A 23,530-nucleotide genomic window follows, 5' to 3' on the forward strand; every position below is an offset into this window, starting at 1 on the left:
TTCTGTAAACGGAGGGGCTAATTTTGTCCGAAATTGAGTAGGGACCGGAATATTTTGGAGCCAAAAAACTGCTGGGGTTATAAACAGATAACATTACCTGTTGCCCAACCTGGAATTCTGTGGTGTGGACGGTCTTATTGAAACAGGCAGTACGTTGCTGTCGGCGTTTCCCTAGCTGGACTGCGGCTGCGATCTGTGCAGACCTCACAGTCTCAACTAGATCTTTAACTGCCTTTTCATGTGTGAGGGCCGTCACTTCGGGGCTTGTCATGTCCAGTCCTAAAAGGAATTCTGTACCTTTCATAGGGCGTCCGGTCATGAGTGTGTGTGGTGTGTATCCTGTCGATGTGGAGACAGTGTTCCTTATGAACATAAGTGCAAATGGGAGCACTGAATCCCATGTGGAATTGTTCTGTTGAACCATTTTCCTGAGGGTCGTTTTTAGGGTCCGATTCATGCGCTCCACAATCCCGCTGGACTGTGGATGGACCTATAAAATCGATCTGGAGGTTTGTCCAAGGGCCGTTAACTGGGCGAGTATGCCGAAGTTGTGCCTTCTTAGAATACCGCTCCGGGTTATTCTGAGCACAAATTAGGCAATTCTCTATGTAATGTGTGACATCAGTCCTGAGATTAGGCCACCAACAGAGTTGCCTGAGGTGCCTCGTTGTTGCATCAATTCCCTGATGCCCGTGTCCGTCATGGAACAAGGCAATCATCTGATTCCTGTCCTGCTTCGGGACCACATAAAGTTGGTCCTTAATGATCACACCCTCATGTGTGGTCAGTGTGTGTTTAAAGTGCTCGTACGCAGGCACAAAGTTGCCTTTAAAAACCTCCCGGAGGTCCTTATCCTGTTTCTGTGCTGCCACGAGATCTTTAACCTCTGTTTGTGAGACTTGTACTGCGCTCACAGGGGCGCTAGCTGGTGCGCTAGCTGGGGGGGTCCATAAGTGTCCTCTCCTGGAACCTGCCTTAGCCAATGCGTCGGCTTTTACATTCCCAGGGGGTGATGACCTATGGTGGCTGCGAACTTTTATTATGCCGAAGGTCCTGTCCTTCGCTTTCTCTAGGATATGCTGGAGTAAGGGGGCTGATGGAAGGGGTTTTCCGTCTGCGGAGACAAAACCTCGTGTCCTCCACAGGGGCAGAAAATCTGTTAGGCTATTGCAGACATATAAGCTGTCTGAATATATGTCTGCTGGGCTGGGGAAAGAATCGGGGTGGTCCACTATATACGCTATGGCTGCTAGTTCTGCTGCCTGCGCGCCTAAGTGACCTGGTAACTTAAGAGCTATCTCTTCGAGAGCGCGCCCCTGCGCGTCCTCGACGTAGATGCCGCATCCTGTGATACGCTCACCATTTAAAACTGTGGAGGAACCGTCTACATAAATCCTCAAGGGTCCACACGTGTCTGTGGGCTGGGGGCTTTGTTTTGGGTTCCCTATCTTCCTGGGGGGTGTTTTTGCTAAAAAGGGTCCTGTGTTATGCAGGGGAGCTACAATTTCACAGTCATGGGGCTGTCCGGGGTATTGGAGGTTGTCTGCTAAATATGTGTGTGTGCGTGTCCGTTTTACAGTAATGTCCCGTCCTTGTAAAAGTAGGGTCCACCTAGCTGCCCTAATCTGGCTAACTGAACCGTCCTTCAGTCGACCGTCTAGTAGTAGCTGTGTGGGTGTATGTTCGGTTAGAATGGTGATGGGGTTTAGTCCGGTTATGTATGAAAAGTACTGTACTGCCCAGAAGACAGCAAGGAGGTGCCTCTCACAGGCTGAAAATCCTTGTTCAACCGGGTCCAACAGTCGGGAGGCATAAGCCACTGGTCTTAGCTGCTCGTGCCGTTCCTGAAGCAACACGGCCGAGAGGGTTAGATCGGTGCTCGCTACCTCTATTGCGAAAGGGGAAAGTGGGTCTGGGACTAGCAGCGCGGGTGCTGCACTAAGGGCTCGTTTTAACTCCTCCACAGCCTCTGTATGCTGCGGAAGCCATTCCCAGGGGGCTCCTTTCTTAAGGAGGTCTGAAAGTGGGGCGGCTTTTGTCGCAAATCCGTCTATGTGGTTCCGACAATAGCCAACCAGTCCTAAAAACGACCGGAGGGCTGATACATTCTGGGGAAGGGGCAATTTGACGATCGAATCAATTCTTTTGAATTCGATCTCGCGTTTGCCGTGTGTGATGACTGTTCCCAAATACATCACTTTACTTTCCAATATTTGGGCCTTTTTCGGGTTAACTTTACAGCCAATTTCAGTCAAGAGTTCCAGGAGTTAGGCCAGAAGCGAAATGTGCTCTGCCTTTGTGTCTGTCTGCAGTAGTAGGTCGTCTACATACTGTACCAGACATTCGGGTCGGGAAAATTTTTCTAATCCACTTGCCAGCTGTCGGTGGAAAATGGAGGGTGAATTGTGGAATCCTTGTGGGAGGCATGTCCCCGTGTACTGCTGAGTTTTAAAAGTGAATGCGAATTTGTATTGGCACGCTTTTGCCAATGGTATGGACCAGAATCCGTTACTGATATCCAATACCGTGAAGTACTTGGCTTTGAGACCCTGCTTGAGCATGGTCTCGGGACTAGTAGCTACCGTTGGGGCTACTGCGGGGGTTACTTTGTTGAGTTCCCGATAATCGATGGTCAGACGCCATGATCCATCGGGCTTCCTCACTGGCCAAATAGGGGCATTGTTGGTGGAGGCTACCGTTCTCAGTACACCTTGGTCCAACAAGCTAACTATAACTTTTTCTATTTCCACCTCTGCCTCAAGGGGAAATCTATATTGCTTTTGCGGTCGGGGGTCCTGTCCGGTAACATGAACTTGTCCAGTCATTCTGCCACAGTCATGACGGTGACTTGCAAATGCTGTCCTGTGTTTGTTTAGTAGGGCCTTAATTTGTCGGTCGGTGTGGAGTGTAGTCAGGTCGAATGAGTACTCTCCCACTGCGCTAATCCGATTAGCGTAGTCTCCTACTGTGAGGGTGGCTGGGGCTCTGTCTGATCTAGCCATTCGCCAGACACACTGGTTCACTGGGTCGAACGACAAGCTGTGAGCGTTCATAAAATCTATCCCCAGGATGTGTTCTGCTGTCCTGGGAAGGTTTACTAGAACTACGGGGTGCCTTGTGCTAATGTTCCCTAGCTGGATCGCTATGGGTGCTGTAATGTGTCCCTGCTGCGAGTGTCCGGTGAACCCGCTAAGTGTAATGGTGGAGGTGGTCGGCCACGTGTCTGAGTGTGCCGTGATCGTGGAGTTAATGGTGGTGCGGGATCCTCCTGTGTCCCACAGTAACTCTATGAGCTTCCCTTTGACTTTTGCTGTGACTACGGATCTCCCTGATGAGTCCCATAGTGTGTCACAGACCCAAGTGGGGGAGCCCGAACACCGTCAGTTCGTCTCGTCCACATTGGTGGGTCCTGACTGTACTGCTGCATTGTGGATGGGTTTTGCCTTACTGCGGTTCAGAGTGCCTGTCTGCTGGCCTCTCTGAGATCGCTGGGGTGCATTGCACTCTTTTGCCCAATGCCCTAACTGTCCACAGTTATAGCATTCCTGTCCTTTCTGTTGAGGGCTGCTCTTGCCTTCATTTACCCATGCGGGCTTCTGGTGCTCTCTGACTGCTTGGATATCTGCAGCAGCCTGAGCCTCTTCTGGGGATCTAACTTTTCCTTTTGCCTGAAGCGATTGCTCCCAAGCGCGGGACAATCTTTTCAGGACCCATTTTTCGTTATGGGCCTCTTCTGAGGGGTCATAGCTATTGCAAGCGCTCTGTCCTGCTTCTGTTGCGTGTGAGATAATTGTGCGCGTCCACTTAACCATGTTTTCGCGGGTTAAATGCGCTCTATCTAACTGTCCGAAAACTCCGCTGAAATGAATCCACAGCCTTCCTGCGAATGCTGTGGGGTGTTCGGATCTTTTCTGCCTGCACTTATTCAATCCTTCTACAGGGTCACCTCTATTGTACCCGATGGCATCTAAAATGGCGGTGTGCATCTCCTCTAGGCTGCCTCCTGCCACGTTCTGTGGGTCGGGGAGGGCTGCTACTACACTCTGGTCTAAACTCAGCACGGTGAGCTTAACCTGCTCTCTCTCATCCAGGCCGTACATGGTAGCCTGCTGTTTTACTTTAGCGAAAAACTGGTGGGGGTCTGCGGTGGGGAGGAACGGAGTGATCTTTTCACAAGCGTCCCTTAGCTGGGTTACTGTTAAAGGGGTGGTGTAAGTTATGTCTGGGGCGCCTTCTGATTCGGCTTTTCTCTGCGTGGTTACGGGATTCATGGGTGCGGTTAGGGTCTGAGCTGTGGGGGGTTGGGGTGCCTGTCGTTTCTGCTGAGCTGCGGGCGCACATGTTCCCTGAACATAACGCTGCGCTGTCTCGCTTAATTCCTGCCAATCTGGGGCATTTTCCCCATCTAACTGTGCTCCAAAGGTGCTTTGGAAGCCATTCTGCACCGAAAGCAGAGATTGCAGTTCCGCAATCTGTTTCCTGCATTTCGCGTGGTCAACTGTGCTTTGTCTTTGTTCGGTCGTTGCAGCATGGAGTGCTCTCAAAGCTGCTTTGAGATCAGAACATTGCCTCTGCAATGCCTCCACCTGCTTTTCCGATTCCTGTCTTATCAGAACGGCACGTTGCACGTCCTGATAGGCTTTCTCATACTGGGTCTGGGAACTGTTCAGATGAGCTAGACAAGACTGGTGAGCCCTCTTGGCATCATCCACCTCTCTATCCTTCTCTGCCAACTTCCCTTTGAGATCCAGATTCTCCTTCTCGATGTCCCTGACATCGACCTTACTCATCCTATTCCTCTCTTCTAAATCTGTCCGGAGCGTCCTGATGACCTCCTCTGCGCCTCGCAACTGTGCCAAGCAGGACACAATCGCCATCGGCTTGCGTGCTTTACCTAGATTCTTTTTGTGTATTTGAGAGAGGTTCTCCCACCAAGTATGACCTATACTTCCGGGACCTGTCTCCTCATTTGCACAAAACTCTTTCCAAAGGGGCCATCCCTTTCCTTGTAAATATTTGCGGAGTTCCAGCTCCCACGTGGGACACTGGCCTACCCTGCTACTGCTGCTGGTCGCTGCGACCACAAACTTTGCTGGATCCATCAGACGTTCCATTGCCTGCATGGCCATTTCCTCTGACTCTCATTGTATAATTTGGAACAGGGGGTTGCTGGGGTGGTGTTTCGAGAAAAGGGTACGGCTTACGCTATTTTCCGATCACAAAACTACCGAATGTTTGTCGCAACAAAAAGCTTTCAGTTTTACCTTACAGCCCTGTTAGTACGCATGCACTAAACACACTTCCGAATTTCGCTTATTATTTTGAACACCTTGAATACTTGTGATCTCTTTCTTTCTCTGCAATTTGGAGTTCTAATTCAAATTTCAGGGTCCTGGACGGTGTGGGGTTTCCACTTACAACCGTGTCCCGCCAGGAGGTCGCCACTAAATGTTGCACGAAACACAGGTCCTCAAGGGTTCAAACGAATAAAAGCTATACACCGATTAGTAAAGTTCAAACGATCAATATTTATTATACAGTTATAATAAATACTCATGCACACACTAAGAGACTAAGCTATAACTAAACTTTAAGTGAACAGAATACTTATCTAACAGGAACAGGCAAGGTCAGAGAACGAGGCCTTCGTCCTGGTCTTGTACTGCAGCCTTCAGCAAGCGTTCTGGTACTTGGGAGTCTAGTGGGCTTGGATCGCGTAGCGAGCGTTGAACTTACGGTTTCGGCGGCTGGTGCTCAACGGCTGGAGTCAGGATGCAAGATGTCAGTCAGAGCCGGAGCACGAGTTTAACAGACCGGGCTCTGTGGGGAATTTGCTTTTATACCCCTCTCTAATGTCCTTGCCCCCTTCTAGGCGGGCTCTACCTTTCGGTACCGATTGGAACGTTTCCAAACGGCTACCTTCGAAATCCTCCAATGCGGGGGCTTCCCTCGATGTTGGGGGGTGGTTTCGATATTCGTTACTCTGGTGCCATCCTGTTTGCACAACCAATTAAGTGCTACATTGAGATGGAAATGTTGCCATTGTGTGTGCCTGGATCTGGGCTGCCTCATCAGAATGTTAAGCGCTTTGCCATTAACACCTTTGGCTTGGAGATCTGCACCTGGCCAGAAAACTGGTTTGCTGCTTGCAAAATGCTAATTAGTTGAGAGCAGGCTGTCTGTTCTCACTAAACAGGCTTTCCCTGCTGTCTTCCATTTTAGTTTGGCTCAGTGTCCATTTTGCGTGGCCAGCATGGCTACAATGCGAATTGAAGTGGGTCAGGACGTTCCGGGAGTATGGAGGTGATGCGCTTCATGATCAGCCTCTCGAAGCACTTCATTACAACTGACGTCAGTGCCATCGGATGGTAGTCATTGAGGCACGTTGCCTGGTTCTACTTTGGTACCGGTATGATGGTGGTGGTCTTGAAGCAGGTGGGGACCTCGGAGTGGAGTAGGGACAGGTTAAAGATGTCTGTGAATACCTCTGTCAGCTGATCTGCGCAGGCTCTGAGTGCAGGACCAGGGATCCTGTCCGGGCCTGTCGCCTTCCGCGGGTTCACTTTCAGGAAGGCCGATCTGACTTTGGAAACTGTGATGGTGGGTATGGGTGAATTATGGGCTGCTGGGGCACTCGACAGCGGATTGTTGGTTACCTGCTCAAACCGAGCACAGAATGAATTAAGTTCATCGGGGAGGGGTGCGCTGCTGCCAGAGATACTGCTCGGCTTCGCTTTGTAGCCCGTTATGTTGTTTAGTCCTTGCCACAACTGCCGAGAGTCTGTCTGTGACTCTAGCTTAGTTTGATATTCTCTCTTGGCATCTCGGATGACTTTGCGGAGGTCGTACCTGGATTTCTTTTATAGGACAGGGTCGTCTGCCTTGAACGCCTCAGGTCTGTCCTTCAGTAGGGAGTCAATCTCGCGGTTGAGCCATGGTTTCCGGTTGGGGAATGCACGTACTGCTTTCTTTGGCACGCAGTCGTCCACACATTTGCTGATGAAGTCTGTGACGGTGGTGGCATACTCATTTAAGTTAGTCGCTGAGTTTTTAAATATGGACCAGTAATTTGATGGTAATTGTAGAGTGGGAGACAAAGAAGGTTTGGTGGTAATTGCAGAGTGGGAGATATAGAAACATATAAAATAGGTGCAAGAGTAGGCCATTTGGCCCTTCGAGACTGCACCACTATTCAATATGATCATGGCTGATCATGCAAATTCAGTATCCCACTCTCACATTCTCTCCATATCCCTTGATCCCTTTAGCTGCAAGGGCCACGGCCAGCTCCCTTTTGAATATATCCCACAAACTGGCCCCAGCAGCTTTCTGTGGTAGAGAATTCACAAGTCCACAACTTCGAGAGAAGAAGTTCTTCCTCATCTCAGTCTTGAATGGCTTTCCCCTTATTGTTGGGTTGTGACCCCTAGTTTTAGACGTCTCCAACATGGGGAACACACTTCTTGCATCTAGACTGTCCAGTCCTGTCAATATTTTATGTTTCTGAAATCCCCCCTCATTCTTCTAACTCCAGTGAGTACTGACCTAGTCGATACAGTCTTTCTTCATATCCGTCCTGCAATCCTGGGAATTAGTCTGATGAAACTTTGCTAGATACCCTCAATAGCAAGAATGTCCTTAACAAACTCGGAGACCAAAACTGCACACAATACTCTAGGTGTGGCCTCACCAAGGCAATGAGGTAAGGTTAGGTTGTGGTTGAGTACAATTCTACTGTTGCTAATGGCCCACAACATATCCATGGATGCCCAGTCTCGAGTTGCTGGATCTATTTGAATTCTATCCCACGTAGCATGGTGGTAGTGCCAATCAACACAATGGAGGGTTTCCTCAATGTGAAGAAGGCACTTTGTGGTAGTCATCAGTCATTGACAGATGTACCTGTAGAATGCAGGTTGGTGAGGATGAGGTCAATTATGTTTCTCTGTCTTGTTGGTATACCTGCTGCAGACTTAGTCTAGCAACAAGACCTGGCCATTCAGTCTGCAGTTGTGCTACTCGGCCAGATCTAGCAAGACTCTTGCCATCCTCCGTGCTTCCTCCAAGTGGTGTTCAACGTGGAGTACTAATTTATCAGCTGAGGATGGATGGTATGTGATAATCAACACTAGGTTTCCTTGCCCATGTTTGATCGTGAGACTTCATGGGGTCCAGAGTCAATGTTGAAGATTCCCAGGATGTGGGGATGCCGGCATTGGACTGGGGTGAGCACAGTAAGAAGTCTTGCAACATCAGATTAAAGTCCAACAGATTTGTTTTTAATCGCCTAGCTTTTGGAGCTCTCCAAACATGTGCTGGAGCAGGGAGTGGTGCCGGTCATGAGTGCCACCCAGGCCGAAACCGCACGGGTGGCGTCCGTGATGGAGGCATTGGGGCGACGGTGTTGGACATGGGTCGGAGTATGCACGGTGTTGGACATGGGTCGGAGTATGCAAGGCCTGGGGCTGTCTGTCCATAGCCCAGGAGAGGGCGATGCTCTCTCAGGCAGCTATGTGCCAAAGCCAGCTGCAGGTCACAGCACTGGTCATCACCATGGTCAGGTCTCAGCAGGCCATCGCTGAGGGCATTGGCACCATTGACCAGGCATGGCTGCCGTGTCTCAGACCTAGACAGGGATGGGTGGCTCCCTGGGCTCCATGGTTGCTAACTTGCAGACCTTAGTCAATACCAGGACTGGCAGCGCTGGGTGCCTCGGGGGTTGTCTCCGCTTGCACCACCGTCCCATGGAGAAGCCCGGGGGCCATCGGGCACCCCGAAGGGGGAGGAGGTGGTGCTGTGGCCTGTTCCAGGTCCCCCTGCAGGGGAGGTCCTGGAACACTGCGGCAGCCCTGAATTCTCTTCCCCCCCCCCCCCCCCCCCCCACCCCTCAATAATCCCAGGTGCATCTGGTGGGCAATGGGCAGAACAGGGTGGCAGTACACCAACCCAGTCAGAAAAGGTGCAGCCTGGTCCATCCAGGCCGCTCCGCCCCAGGAAACTACCACCAACGGTGACACAAGTCACAGGCATGGATCACAACAGCCCACCTCCACTTCTGCTGGACCATCTGGGGAAGCACTGAGATGTCGTCATAGGGCCCGTAAGGCCAGAAAGGTAGTCACTTAGTAAGCTGACACGGATGCAGGGCACAGTTTAGTAATAGGGGCTGGGCACATGTACAGAACTTCTGTGATTAAACACTAACACCTATGAAAGCTAACTCTGTGCTCTGTCCGATGTGTGCAAGGGTGGGGTGGGAACTGAGTTCCACTGTGGGTGAGGGGCGATGAGACATTGAGCCCTGGTGGGTGTAACGTTGCCCCCCCGGGTCACCCACACAACCCTGCCCCAGCGAGACGACAGGGCCATGCAATGCAGTGTCCAGCCTGCATACAGGGATCACCCAGGTAGAGAGTGGGTTACTGTGACCACGAGTCACATTGGCTATCGATGTGGAGCTCGGAGCTCATTGCAGAGCGGGCTGTCATCCTCCTCCATGCCATGGACCAGACCCGCTTTGAATAGCAACCGTGAGAGCCCAGCCCGTTGTGCCGAAGGTGGATGTGTGCTGGAGGGGTGGTGTGCACACGGGTGATGCGGTGCTGTGGAAGGTTTGGTCGGTAGTGGAGGGGGTGAGTCTCATGGGTTTTGTGGAAAGGTGAGGGCGGTGGGTGGTGAGGTGGGGCTGTATTGTGGTGCCCGTGCCCCTGCTCAGCAACCCCCCTGTCAGTTGGTGAAATGTGTTTCTATCAACTCGTCCTGTGCTCGCTGGCCCAGCCGGTGGCGTTGGGCAGCCCTCCTGTCCGTTGAGCACCCCCCCCCCCCCCCCGCCACCCTTCTCATCTGAAGAGACATGCCCTTTGTCGTGATCCTCCTCCTCCTTCTCTTCCAGCACATCGCCCCTCTGCTGGGCTATATTGCGGAGGACGCGGCATAACACAACAATGCAGCCGACCCTTTCTGCCCGGGCATCCTGATGGGTGTGGTCCATGGGGAACTGAATGTAGCGGTGGTCCTCCTGTGTGTGGTCGGGTGGGCGGCCCTCCAGCCTGGGTGGGTGGCACCTGCCCCACGAGGGGCACCTGCCCCTCCTCTGCTGCAGCCTCTGCCGCCTCCCCGCGATGCCCCTACTCCAGGTGCCACAGGGTTTCATGCAGGGCAGTGGCCCCCGTCACAACGGCCAACAACGCTGGAAGATGCCCAACATTGTGATCTGCAGGGGGTGGGGTAGACCAAGTTTACCTCCTCCACAACCAGGTTCCATGGGCTACATAGTCGCCCCGGTTGGCAGCTCGCGCCCCAGCCATGCCTGCCCACTTGGTGCCCCAACACCTGCCGCCTGTCCCTTCTGCCACGGCCACAGTTTAATGGCACTGCCCTCACCGGGGGCTGCCATTGGTACGGCCCTGGATCTACCTGCCGGTGGATGCTGCTGGCTGGGTGGCTGGGGCCCCGAAGGGGGGGCCCGGCGCTCATCCGAATGACCGAGAGGCCTGGGTTGAGCCAGTGACCCCGGAGTGTGTGCCCATTACGTGGCTGCCATAGTGGCATCCATGGCGTTGGCACCACCCTGCCATGGCGGGCTGTTGCCGGCCACTGCATTTGTCTTCCCCCAAAGGCCCCCGCCCCGGCAACAGCCCTCCAACCCGGGGGGGGGAGGGGGGTGGAGGCCACCCCACCCCACCCCTGCAGCCATGGCCGTGCCCGTATCACCAGCTCTAGGTCCCCCCACACCAATCCCTACCACCTACGGCCGCAGCGCCAGCCAGCACGACTGGTTGATGCTTTTTTAAAGCAGATTAGAACCACGCCGGCAGGACCTCTGGCCGCAGTATCATTGGGGGCCCGGGAAATCGCACATCGGGCCACCTCTCGTGCTTCTCCGGGCCGTGCACCGCCCGCCACATTCGCGCGGTTTTTGGGGGTTTTCGATCCGACATCGGAACGTCGTCGCAGGCCTTTCCGGCGTAAACGCCAATTCTCAGAGCTGGCGCGGGCTCGGACAATCTCGTCCATTGTCTTTTGGTGTCACTGTCAATCGACGACGCTTGCTCCAAATGCTCTTAATTACCGATTTAATACATTAACTTGGGCTCTTTGAGGAACTATGTCTCCTCTGTCTCATCCCTCTTCTTGAGGATCCGCCTGATTTGGGGCCATTCAATTTCAAAGAAACTCCTCCCAGGATCGTGCTGGAGGCAAGAACATCTCCCAAAGTGAATTTCCAATGTTGCCTGCATTCATTCCTGTTTCTGATTAAAACATAATACTGCAGTATAGTATTCTAATTAAACATGCACAACCATTCCCATTTACTTGTGAATGCAGAACATATGAAATACCTTCATTTCAGTGAATGTTGTACCAGGAAACAGTATTCAGAAGATCCACATTTTTTTCTCAATCTCATGTTCCATAACTGTGGGTCGTGAGGGTCACCAGAAAAAATGTTTGAAAAACACCTGGATTAGGCTATACATTTGTGGTACACATCTTGACAGAGTGGTTAATATTTACAGATTGTGTCAGGTATAGTAGATTAACGGGGGGGGGGGGGGGGGGGGGGGGGGGGGAGGAGAGGAAGGGGGGGGAAGAGAGAGAGAGGAAACAACGACCGAAGGTGATGAGGCCTTGTCTGGGGACTCTGTTCTTCTCTTGGAGCAGGTTGCTGTCGTGTTGACCATGGGCTCCCGTGCCTCATTGTACCATACATCTACGCTTTCCCTGTGTTATGGATGCTACCTCCTCCTCTCTTCTCTCCCACATTCCATTTCCCCACCCACTACTATTGTGCTGGTTACATATGTCCTCAAAAACGTTGAACTGTTTCCATGTGTCATGGAACTCTTCCGCTGAACCTCGGATGATAAATGTAATTTTTTCCAGTTTCAGGAATTCCGCTTGAAGACTGCCACTAAAGGACATGGCTCCACCTTCACATCCCACACCTTGGACATGAGCTCGAAAATATTGGTCTAGGTTTGGGCAGGACCAAACCATGTGGGTGTGGTCGGACCCCCTGACATTGCTCAGATTTGTCCTCCAACTTCAGGAAAACCTGCTCATACGTGTTCTGGTAAGGTGTTCTCTGTGCACCACCTTTAGCTGCATTAGGCTTCGCCCTCTGCATGAGGTGTGGACTTTACCCCTGTGCATTGAATCCTCCCCCGAACTGTTGAGTACTTCCTCCTAGCATGCGAGTGTCTCATCCATAAGAACATAAGAAGTAGGAGCAGAAGTAGGCCATCTGGCCCCTTGAGCCTGCTCTGCCATTCAATGAGATCATGGCTGATCTTTTGTGGACTCGGCTCCACTTTCCGGCCTGAACACCATAACCCTTAATCCCTTTATTCTGCAAAACATTATCTATCTTTATCTTAGACACATTTAATGAAGGAGCCTCTACTGCTTCACTGGGCAGGGAATTCCATAGATTCGCAACTCTTTGGGTGAAGAAGTTCCTCCTAAACTCAGTCCTAAATCTACTATGAAAGGGAAAATGCTGGAAAATCTCAGCAAGTCTGGCAGCATCTGTAGGGAGAGAAAAGAGCTAATGTTTCGAGTCCGATGACTCTTTGTCAAAGCTAACAGACAGAGTGGGAAATATTTATACTGTGGAGTGAGAATGAAAGATGAGTCATAGCTACGGAAACCCAGGGAAACCGGGTGCTAGTGGCCACAGATACCAAGAGGAAAGAGTGCTAATGGCAGTCCCCAGAGAGGACAAATGATGTGACAGGTCAAACAGCAGGGAAACTAACTAACCGTAGGTGTGGGGGGAGGGGAAGGGGGAAGCAAAGAGGAGAAAGGTGCAGGAAAGAAAGAAATGGTAAAATACAGTTAAAATAAAATGAAAACAAATGGGTTGAGGTGGGGCTGATCATCTGAAGTTGTTGAATTCGATGTTCAGGCTGGAAGGCTGTAGCATGTCTAACTGGAAGATGAAATGTTGGTCCTCCAGTTTGCGTTGCGCTTCACTGGAACATTGCAGCAAGCCAAGGACAGACATGTGGGCATGGGAGCAGGGTCTTTTGTTAAAATGGCAAGCAACAGGAAGGTCAGGATCCTGAATGCACACAGACCGAAGATGCTCAGCAAAGCGATCACCCAGTCTGCGTTTGGTCTCTCTGATACAGAGGAGACCACATTGGGAGCAGCAAATGCAATAGACCAAATTGGAAGAGGTGCAAGTGAAACGCTGCTTAACCTGGAATGATAGAATGATGGAATACTTCCCTTTATTTTGAGACTCTGCCCCCTAGTTCTGCTTTCACCTGCCAGTGGAAACAACCTGCCCGCATCTATCCTATCCTATCTATAATAATTTTATGTTTCTATAAGATCCCCCCTCATCCTTCTAAATTTCAATGAGTACAGTCCCAGTCCACTCAACCTCTCCTCTTAATCCAACCCCTTCAGGTCTGGGATTAACCTAGTGAATCTCCGCTGCACACCCTCCAGTGCCAGTACGTCCTTTCTCAAGTCAGGAGACCAAAACTGAACACAATACTCCAGGTGTGGCCTCACTAACACCTTATACAATTGCAGCATAACCTCCCTAGTCTTAAACTCCATCCCTCGAGCAATGAAGGACAAAACTCCATTCGCCTTCTTAATCACCTGTAAACCAACTTTTTGTGACTCGTGCACCAGCACACCCAGGTCTCTCTGCACAGCAGCATGTTTTAATATTTTATCATTTAAATAATAATCCCTTTTGCTGTTATTCCTACCAAAATGGCAAATCTTACATTTGTCAACATTGTATTCCATCTGCCAGACCCTAGCCCATTCACTTAACCTATCCAAATCCCTCTGCAGACTTCCAGTATCCTCTGCCCTTGGTCCCCAACTCCAAACATCAATGTAAATTGTGAACAATTGTGGTCCCAACACGGATCCCTGAGGGACCCCACTAGCTACTGATTGCCAACCAGAAAAACACTCATTAATCCCCACTCTTTGCTTTCTATTAATTAACCAATCCTCTATCCATGCTACTATTTTACCCTTAATGCCATGCATCCTTACCTTTTGTGTGGCACCTTGTCAAAGGCTTTCTGGAAATCCAGACATACCACTTTCATTGGCTCCCCATTATCTACCGCACTGGTAATGTCCTCAAAAAATTCCACTAAATTCGTTAGGCACGACCTGCCCTTTATGAACCCATGCTGCGTCTGTCCAATGGGACAATTTCTATCCAGATGCCTCGCTATTTCTTCCTTGATAGATTCCAGCATCTTCTCTACTACCCAAGTCCAGTGAATTTTGGTAAATTATCACTAGTGCATTTGCAATTTCCCTAGCCATCTCCTTTAGCACTCTGGGATGCATTCCATCAGGGCCAGGAGACTTATCTACCTTTAGCCCCATTAGCTTTCCAATCACTACCTCCTTAGTGATAACAATCCTCCCAAGGTCCTCACCTGTCATAGCCTCATTTCTACCAGTCACTGGCATGTTATTTGTGTCTTCCACTGTGAAGACTGGCCTAAAAAACCTGTTCAGTTCCTCAGCCATTTCCTCATCTCCCATTATTAAATCTCCCTTCTCGTCCTCTAAAGGACCAATATTTATCTTAGCCACTCTTTTGTTTTTATATATTTGTAGAAACTTTTACTATTTTAAAAAAATATTCTGAGCAAGTTTACTCTCATAATCTATCTTACTCTTCTTTATAGCTTATTTAGCAGCTTTCTGTTGCCCCCTAAACATTTCCCAGTCCTCTAGTCTCCCACTAATCTTTGCCACTTTGTATGCTTTTTCCTTCAATTTGATACCTTAAATATTTCCTTAGATATCCAAGGTCGATTTTCCCTCTTTCCACTGTCCTTCCTTTTTGTTGGTATAAACATTTGCTGAGCACTGAAAAATCGCTTGGAAGGTTCTCCACTGTTCCTCAACTGTTCCACCATAAAGTCTTTGCTCCCAGTCTACCTTAGCTAGTTCTTCTCTCATCCCATTTTAATCTCCGTTGTTTAAGCACAAAACTGATTTTACCTTCTCAACCTCCATCTGTATTTTAAATTCCACCATATTGTGATCGCTCCTTCCGAGAGGATCCCTAACTATGAGATCATGAATCAATCCTGTTTCATTACACAGGACAAGATGTAGGACTGCTTGTTCCCTCGTAGGTTCCATTACATACTGTTCTAGGAAACTATCGCGGATACATTCTATAAACTCCTCCTCAAGGCTGCCTTGACCAACCTGGTGAAACCAATCGACATGTAGATGAAAATCCCCCATGATAACTACTGTACTATTTCTACATGCATCCGTTATTTCTTTGTTTATTGCCTGCCCCACCATGTTACTATTTGGTGGCCTATAGACTACTCCTATCAGTGACTTTTTTGTCTGACTATTCCTGATTTCCACCCAAATGGATTCAACCTTATCCTCCGTAGCACCAATGTCATCCCTTACTATTGCCCTGATGTCATCCTTAAATAACAGAGCTACACTACCTCCTTTACCATCCACTCTGTCCTTCCGAATAGTTTGATACCCTCGGATATTTAACTCCCAGTCGTGACCATTGATACCCTTGGATATTTAACTCCCAGTCGTGACCATCCTTTAACCATGTTTCAGTCATGGACACTAAATCATAGTCATTCATGATGATTTGCCATCAACTCATTTACCTTATTCCGAATACTACGAGCATTCAGATAAAGTACACTTATGTTGGCTTTTTAAACTCTGTTTTGAATCTTAACACCTCGATCAGTAACCTCTCCTAAGTTATATTTCCTCTTAACTTTTCTCCTAATTTTCCTTGTCGTTGAACCCATATCTTCATGTAACAACCTGCCGCGTCGCTTACCATTAATGTTTTTACTTCCCGTTTTATTTCTTTTAGTATTACTGGGCCTATTCACTGAGCTCCTCTCAGTCACTGTACCTTGTACTGTCGCCCTTTTGATTTTGACTATGGCTTCTCTGCCTTACATTTTCCCCCTTACTTCATTTTGCTTCTGTCCCTGTTTTACTACCTTCCAACTTCCTGCATCGGTTCCCATCCACCTGCCACATTAGTTTAAACCCTCCCCCTCTTTCCCCCCCCCCCCCCCCCCCCCTGAGGACACACCACCACACAACCCCCACAACCCGAGGGCATCGGTACCAGTTCTGCCCAGGTGCAGACTGTCTGGTTTGTACTGGTCCCACCTCCCCCAGAACCGGTTCAAATGCCCCAGGAATTTGTATCCCTCCCTCTTGCACCATCTCTTGAGCCATGCATTCATCCTATCTATCCTGACATTCCTACTCTGACCAGCTCGTGGCACTGGTAGCAATCCTGAGATTACTACCTTTTGAGGTCCTACTTTTTAGTTTAACTCCTAACTCCCTGAATTCAGCTTGTAGGACCTCGTCCCATTTTTCACCTATATCGTTGGTGCCTATGTGCACCACGACAGCTGGCTGTTCACCCCTCCCCCCCCCCCCCCCCCCAGAATATCCTGCAGTTGAGATATCCTTAACCCTTGCACCAGGGAGGCAACATACCATCCTGGAGTCTCGATTGCTTCCGCAGAACCGTCTGTCTATTCCCCTTATGATTGAGTCCCCTATCACTATAGCCCTGCCATTCTTCTTCCTGCCCTGCTGTACAGCAGAGCCAGCCACGGTGCCATGAACCTTGCTGCTGCTGCCTTCCCCTGGTGAGCCATCTCCCTCAACAGTATCCAAAACGGTATATCTGTTTTGCAGGGAGATGACCTCGGGACACCTGCACTGCCTTCCTACTCTTGCTCTGTCTTTTTGTCACCCATTTTATATCTCCCTCAGTAACTTTCACCTGTGGTGTGACCAACTCGCTAAATGTGCTATCTACGAAGTCCTCAGCATCGCGGATGCTCCAAAATGAGTCCATCCACAGCTCCAGAGCCGTCAAGCGGTCTAACAGGAGCTACAACTGAACACACTACTTGCACGTGAAGGAGCCAGGGACAGTGAACATGTCCCTGAGCTCCCACATTGCACATGAGGAGCATGACACGGGTCTGGGATCTCCTGCCATGTCTTAAACCTGAGGTAAACTTGTACAACTACAATTACTAAAAATGAAAGAAAAAATAAATAAATTAGACAATGAAAAGAAAAACTACTTAGTCACTTAACCAGGGTTAAAAAGCACCTCCTCCCCACCCAGCTTCGAATTCCCAAACTCCCTCTGGCTGTGTCTTCTCTGGCTCACTGGGAGAACTCCACCCAGGGTCTCAGATGCTCTCTGGTTCTCTCCCTGCAGGTTAAAAGTTACAGGCCAGAAGAAAGAGAGGACAAAACAGTAGGGAAAAAGCACCTTCTCCCACTCTGCACCGAATTACCTTACTACACCAAATTGCCAAGTTCTAAATTCTTACTCTGGATATGTCTCACTCCGGCTGTGTCTCCTTCACTTGCGCAAAGCTTCTCCTTCACTTGCACAAAGCCAGAGGGGTCCTTGCCTTTTCTAACAGTCATCCATATATGTCGACACATTTGCCATCCCCTAATTTGTCCTGTGCAGTCTGTCCAGTAAGGTGTTGTGGTACCTAATCTATTCCTTTTGAAAATTGAGAGGAAGGTGGATGAAGATCACATCTGTTAACAATAAACAAAGTCAATAATGTACCATCCCTTGATTCTGAAAGTAAAGAACAGTTGAAATCTGGAAACACACTGTTTTCAGTAAGTATTATTAAATTAAAATGAGGGCTGTGATTATGAAGACACCTATGAGGACTGTGGTAGTCACCACTGTATTACATGTATTACGGTAAGACCTGTATAGTATAGAGGTACATGGGTAAATCCCTGCCTGCTGGCTCCGCCCCATAAGCGGTGTATAAAGGTGTGTGCTCGCTGGTGCCTCAGCCTTTATGGTTCCAGCTACAGGGGGCACAACATCTTTGCTCAATAAAGCCTCAATTATTCCACTAATCTCATTTTTGTCGTCATTTCTGCTCCAGTATTGACTCTACTGCTTGCAGTTTGGCAGCTGCAGAAGATGCTCGAAACATGGATAAACATCCATTGGACAATCAAAAGACTGGAGTCTCTTTCTTGTCCACAGAAGTGCCTATCTGTGCCCCTGTTTATAGAGTCCCCTGTAACTACTTGATGTACTATCAATTACGCAAAGACGAGAGGAGGATGTAATCGAGGCTTTATTACACTGAGATGTGTGGCCTCCTACAGCAGCTGACGATATGTATGGGGAGCACACATATTTATATTACGCCTACTGGCGGAGCCAGCAGGCTGAGATCTACCCCCAGACCTGTAGTACAGGTGCCTAACCATAAAGCACCGATATCAACATCCTCTATATACAATATATACATCAGTGGTCACTACCGCACTTCTGACCCTCCCTGCTGAACAACAGAGCCAGACATGGTGCCACTGTGCTGACTTCTGTTTTCCCCTGAGAGGCTATCTTGCCCCCCCCCGCCCCCCAATCAAACAGTGTCCAAAACGGTATACTTGTAGACAGTGGGGCAGACACAGGGGATTCTTGCACTGTGGCTAACTGTTTTGTCTTTTTTTTTTAATGCATTTTATTCAAACTTGTATCAAAGTAGATTACAGCAGACAAACACCCCGGGAAATATTCTCTTCCCAACAATCAATTATACAGTCTTTACTGACTTTTCTCCTTTTTTCACCCATTCCCCCCCACAGCCCCCACCCCTGCGACAAACAGCTCTCAAAGACGGTCACAAACATCGCCCACCTTTTCTCAAACTCCCCTGCTGCGTCCCTTAGCTCATACTTTGGGCGAAATTCTCCGACCCCACGCAGGGTCGGAGAATTGGCGGGAAGAGGCGTTATTTCCGCTCCCGCAGGTTTTCGAATTCTCACGCCGGTAAAAAACCGGCGTTGTGCAAACCCCGCCGGCAGCCTGTGAAAACAGCTGGCGCCGGCGGGATTTCATTATTTTTGCACTGACCTTAAATCTCCGGCCCAGATGGGCCGAAGTCCCGCCGACGTGGCCACGGGTCACGTCGGCGCAAATCAAATTTGGTTTAAAACGGCGTCAACCATTGATGATGGTTGACGCCGTTCAGTGTCGGGGGTGAATGTGCGTGGGGTGGGTAGCGGCATTGGAGCGCGGTGGGGGGGAGCGGCATTGGAGCGCGGTGGGGGGGCGGCATTGGAGGCATTGGAGCGCGGTGGGGGGAGCGGTGGGGGGGGAGGCATTGGAGCGCGCGGTGGGGGGATAGGGAGGAGGTAAGGGAGAGAGGGGTGGGGAGGTGGGGGTGTTGGGAATAGAGAGATCAATCAATTACCTCGAGTGCCGGTCGATTGGGGGGGGAGGTGTTTGTTAAGAGAGAGAGATCAATCAATTACTTTAGTGCTGGTAGATTTGGGGGGGGGGGGATGGATGGATGGGGGGGGGGGATGGATATGGGGGGGGGTGGATATGGGGGGGGGGGAGTGGTTGTGGTTGGGGTGGGTGATGACATGGTTGTCTTCCCTGCCACAACCCCCCACCACAACCACCCACCACAACCCCCCACCCCCTGCAGGCCATGTTTTTCAATCAGCCTGTGATGTTGGCCGCCGTTGTTGCATCCGCGATAGTACAAGTCGCCCTGGAGGACGAGGAGGAGGAGAACGAGGAGGAGGAGGAGGAGAACGAGGAGGGGGAGGAGAACGTTGTGGCGGCACATAGACTGAGACGTCTGACGAGGCCCCGTGTGTACAGATCCCGTTCATCGTTCCTGGAACTCACAGACCGGGCATGCAGGAGGAGACTCCGGATGAGCCCTGAAACCGTGGCACACATATGCCACCTGATGGCTCACCTGGCACCGCGTGGCACTGGGGGAGGACACCCTCTCCCCGTGTCAGTCAAGGTTACAGTGGCCCTCAACTTTTACGCCACGGGCTCATTCCAGGCGCCGACTGGGGACCTGTCTGGCATCTCACAGGCATCGGTGCACCGGTGCATCCGGGCAGTGACAGACGCCCTTTATGCCATCGCGGACCGCTACATCCGCTTCCCCATGGACCAGGCGAACCAGGATGCCCGGGCCGTGGGGTTCTCTGCCATGGCTGGTTTTCCCATGGTCCAAGGGTTGATCGATGGGATGCACGTAGCCGTGCGGCCACCTGCAGACGACAGGGCCGTCTTCACAAACAGGAAAGGGACATATTCTGTGAACACCCAAGTGGTCTGCGACCACCGCATGATAATCATGCCCGTTTGCGCACGGTTCCCGGGAAGTGTCCATGACTCATACGTGTTGTCGCGGTCGAACATCCCTGGAATGTTCGAGGGACGCCACCGCCGGATGAGGGGCTGGTTGCTGGGAGATAGGGGTTACCCGTTGCGGACGTGGCTGATGACGCCTGTACGGAGGCCACAGACTAACGCAGACAATAGATACAACGATGCCCATGCAGCGACCAGGGGTCTAATTGAGAGGTGCTTCGGGATCCTCAAGTCGCGATTCCGGTGCTTGGACATCTCTGGGGGGGCCCTCCAGTACCCGCCAGATAGGATCGGCCGCATCATTGTGGTGTGTTGTGTCCTGCACAACATCGCCCAGCAGAGGGGTGATGTGCCGCAGACAGAGGAGGGGGGAGTGGAGGAGCGGGAGGAAGAGCCGCAGACTTCCCCAGACGAGGGAGATGGGGGCAATGGTCAGGGCAGACGGGCAGATCATTGGCGGGTGGCCGCCCGACCTCACCGTCTAGGCCAGCGAGCACGGGACAGGCTGATAGCCGGCCGGTTCACAGACTAGGGTGGTAGCGATTCTGCAAGTATGGCAACGTTCCACATGCCTTTGCAACATCCGATCACCCTCAACCCCCCCCCCCCCCACACTCTGACTCCCCCTCACCCGCCCAACACCCTCACTCCCCCTCACTAACCATGCACCAAGTCCCAACACCTCACCAACCATTCCCACATCACCTGAAAGTACAACACCCCTCCATTGCACATCCACTGCGACACAATGGGCAGTCATCACACGGTTGCCGATGGAAGCGTGTCTACTGCTGTCCATGGAGGATGATGACGTCACGCACTGCGATGAGCTCCTGGCTCCATTTCGTCGCTCAATGTCTGACCCATGGCCACAGTACCACCAGCCTTCCGGACCATCCCTGAATGCAGCCGTCACACTGCAGCGCTCGGTCACATCCTCTGCCCAGAGGGATTGAGAGGGCGGGCAAGGTGAAGGGGGGGGGGGGGGGGGGGGCACACTCACCTGAGGCCGACATCAGACCTCCACACACACTGGCACTCAACCTACATGAAACGCATCGGACAGAACACAAAGGCAGCCTCTGTAGGTGCGTTAGTGATTTTAATAACAAACAGTTCAAACATGTGCCCTAGACCCTGAATCTACTGTGCCCTTCACCCGTGCCAACTTACTAAGTGTCTACTATCTTGCTTTTACGGACCCTTTTACTACGTCTAGGTGCTTCCCCAGACAGTACAGCAGGACTGGAGGTGGACTCCTGCGATTCCAGCCCTGTGACTTTGGATCCGTTTAGCGGACGTTTCCTGGGGCGGCCCGGCCTAGATGGGCCAGGCCGCGGCTCGGGTGGCTGGGATGGCGAGCTGCCAGCCTGTCTTACCCGCTGCCCAGCAGATGCACCTGGGACGGAAGGGGGGGGGGGGAGTCCGAGGTAGCTCGGTGTTCCGGGACCTCCTCTACAGTGGGACCCGGTACAGAGCACAGCACCTCCTCCTCCCTCGGGGTGCCCGATGGCCCCCGGGCCTCTACATGGGTCGGGGGTGCGTCTGGAACAGCCATCCGACGCTCCCCCGGCACCTGGCGCTGCCAGTCCTGGAGGCCCGTGCTGGTACTGACAAGGGTCCTCAGATCTGCAGCCATGGAGCTGAGGGAGTTGACCATCCCTCTTTGTGTGTCGGAGACGTCGGAGAGGTGATTGATTATGACACTCATGCCCTCAGCAATGGACTGCTGAGACTGCACCATGGCCTGATGAGACAGAGCCACAACGTTTAATGCCTCAGCAATCATCCGCTGTGTCTGGTTCATGGCTTCCAGTGAGTGGGAAGCCACGTCCTGGGACACGGACGCCGCCTGCACGAACAGCTCCAGAGCCTGAATACTGCGACCCATGTCAGACACCGTTGCACCCATTGCCTTGACCGCGGACGCCACCCGTGCGGTTTCGGTATGGGTGGCACGTATGAGCGGCACGACTTCCTGCACCTGGACACGGTTGGACTCCTCCACCTGCATGTGCATCAGCTGCAAGCCGGCCCTCACCCTCTTCCTTGGACCCAGGTTTGTTGATTGTATGGGGTCTATGGGTGGGTCCGTTGACTCCAGGAACCCAGGACCAGTCTGGGCGGCAGATGTCTGCTTGCGCCAGGATGCCCTCCGACCACCCGGCCCCTCTGCCGCTCCTACCTCCACCTGCTGCACTGGGACGACAGTGTGGTGCTCACCAGCGAGTGACCCTAAGGAATCATCACTAAAAAGCCCAGCCGGGGTGAGTGTGTCTGCGATGGTGCAGCGTGCTGGAGAAAGCTGTGCCGGTAAACTGTGCGCATTGTCCGATTGGCTGTCTGATGACGGCTGGGGTTCCCCCATCTGTGGGGCCCGTCCACTGTCCTGGGTGGCAGTGTCCTGCCCTTGGGTGTCCATTTGTCTGTGCGTCGGGGGCCTCTGGCTTATCCCCTCATCGCGGCGTCTTCTCAGCACTCGTCGCCGGATGCGCCCGTCACGCGAGCGTACATGACAGATGACCACACGTCTCCTCTGCTGCACCGGGGCATCCTGTGGCCGTTGCAGGCCAGAGGGGCCGGGTCGCTCCCTCTCCCGTGGTCTCAGTGGGGCATCCTGCGGGCGGGGGGCATCCGCCGTGACGGGTGCCTCGATGTCTGGACCTTCAAGACACAAGACAGCATGGTTAAGCACTCAGATCGGGGGATATGGGGAGAGGGGATTGGAGGGTGGGGGGAGGATATGAGAGAGGGGGAAGGGCCGTGGGTGGCTCACTTGCTCGCGGGCCGCCGACCTCTGCGTTGCCAAACGCCCGGTCCTTGGGTCCTCCTGCCATCTCCAGGGCCCTCTCCTCGTGGACCGTGAGTGGTCTCTCCTCTGCACTGCCCCCACCACTCGCTCGAGACCTCCTGTAAAGGGCCTGGAGCACGGTCCTTTTTAACCCAGAGACATCTGGCTTTGTAATGAGTTAATAAATATTTTTAATTCCTCCTCCTTCGTCCATTGAGGGATTTGAGGCTGTTTCTTTGCAGTTTCTGTAACTTGATGCTATGTTTGCAGTTGGCCCCAAACGTTTGCTGTTCATCTTGCACCTTTTCACCGGGACCTGTCCGGCTTGGTTAGACCCACCAGGGGCCGAAGCCCCTGCTGGCATAGCTCTCAACATCCCAAAGGCAGTTTAACCTCTTTCTCCCCAACCCCCCTCCCCTCATGTCAAGGTGACAGCAAGGGGAGAAGTTTTTTGATGACGAGAAACGTTTTTAAAAAATATTGTTCTCCTCTTTCACTTTCTCCCAAATTTACACCCGCCA

The sequence above is a fragment of the Scyliorhinus canicula genome, chromosome 19 (assembly GCF_902713615.1).
Source record: "Scyliorhinus canicula chromosome 19, sScyCan1.1, whole genome shotgun sequence".
Classification (NCBI taxonomy): Eukaryota; Metazoa; Chordata; class Chondrichthyes; order Carcharhiniformes; family Scyliorhinidae; genus Scyliorhinus; species Scyliorhinus canicula.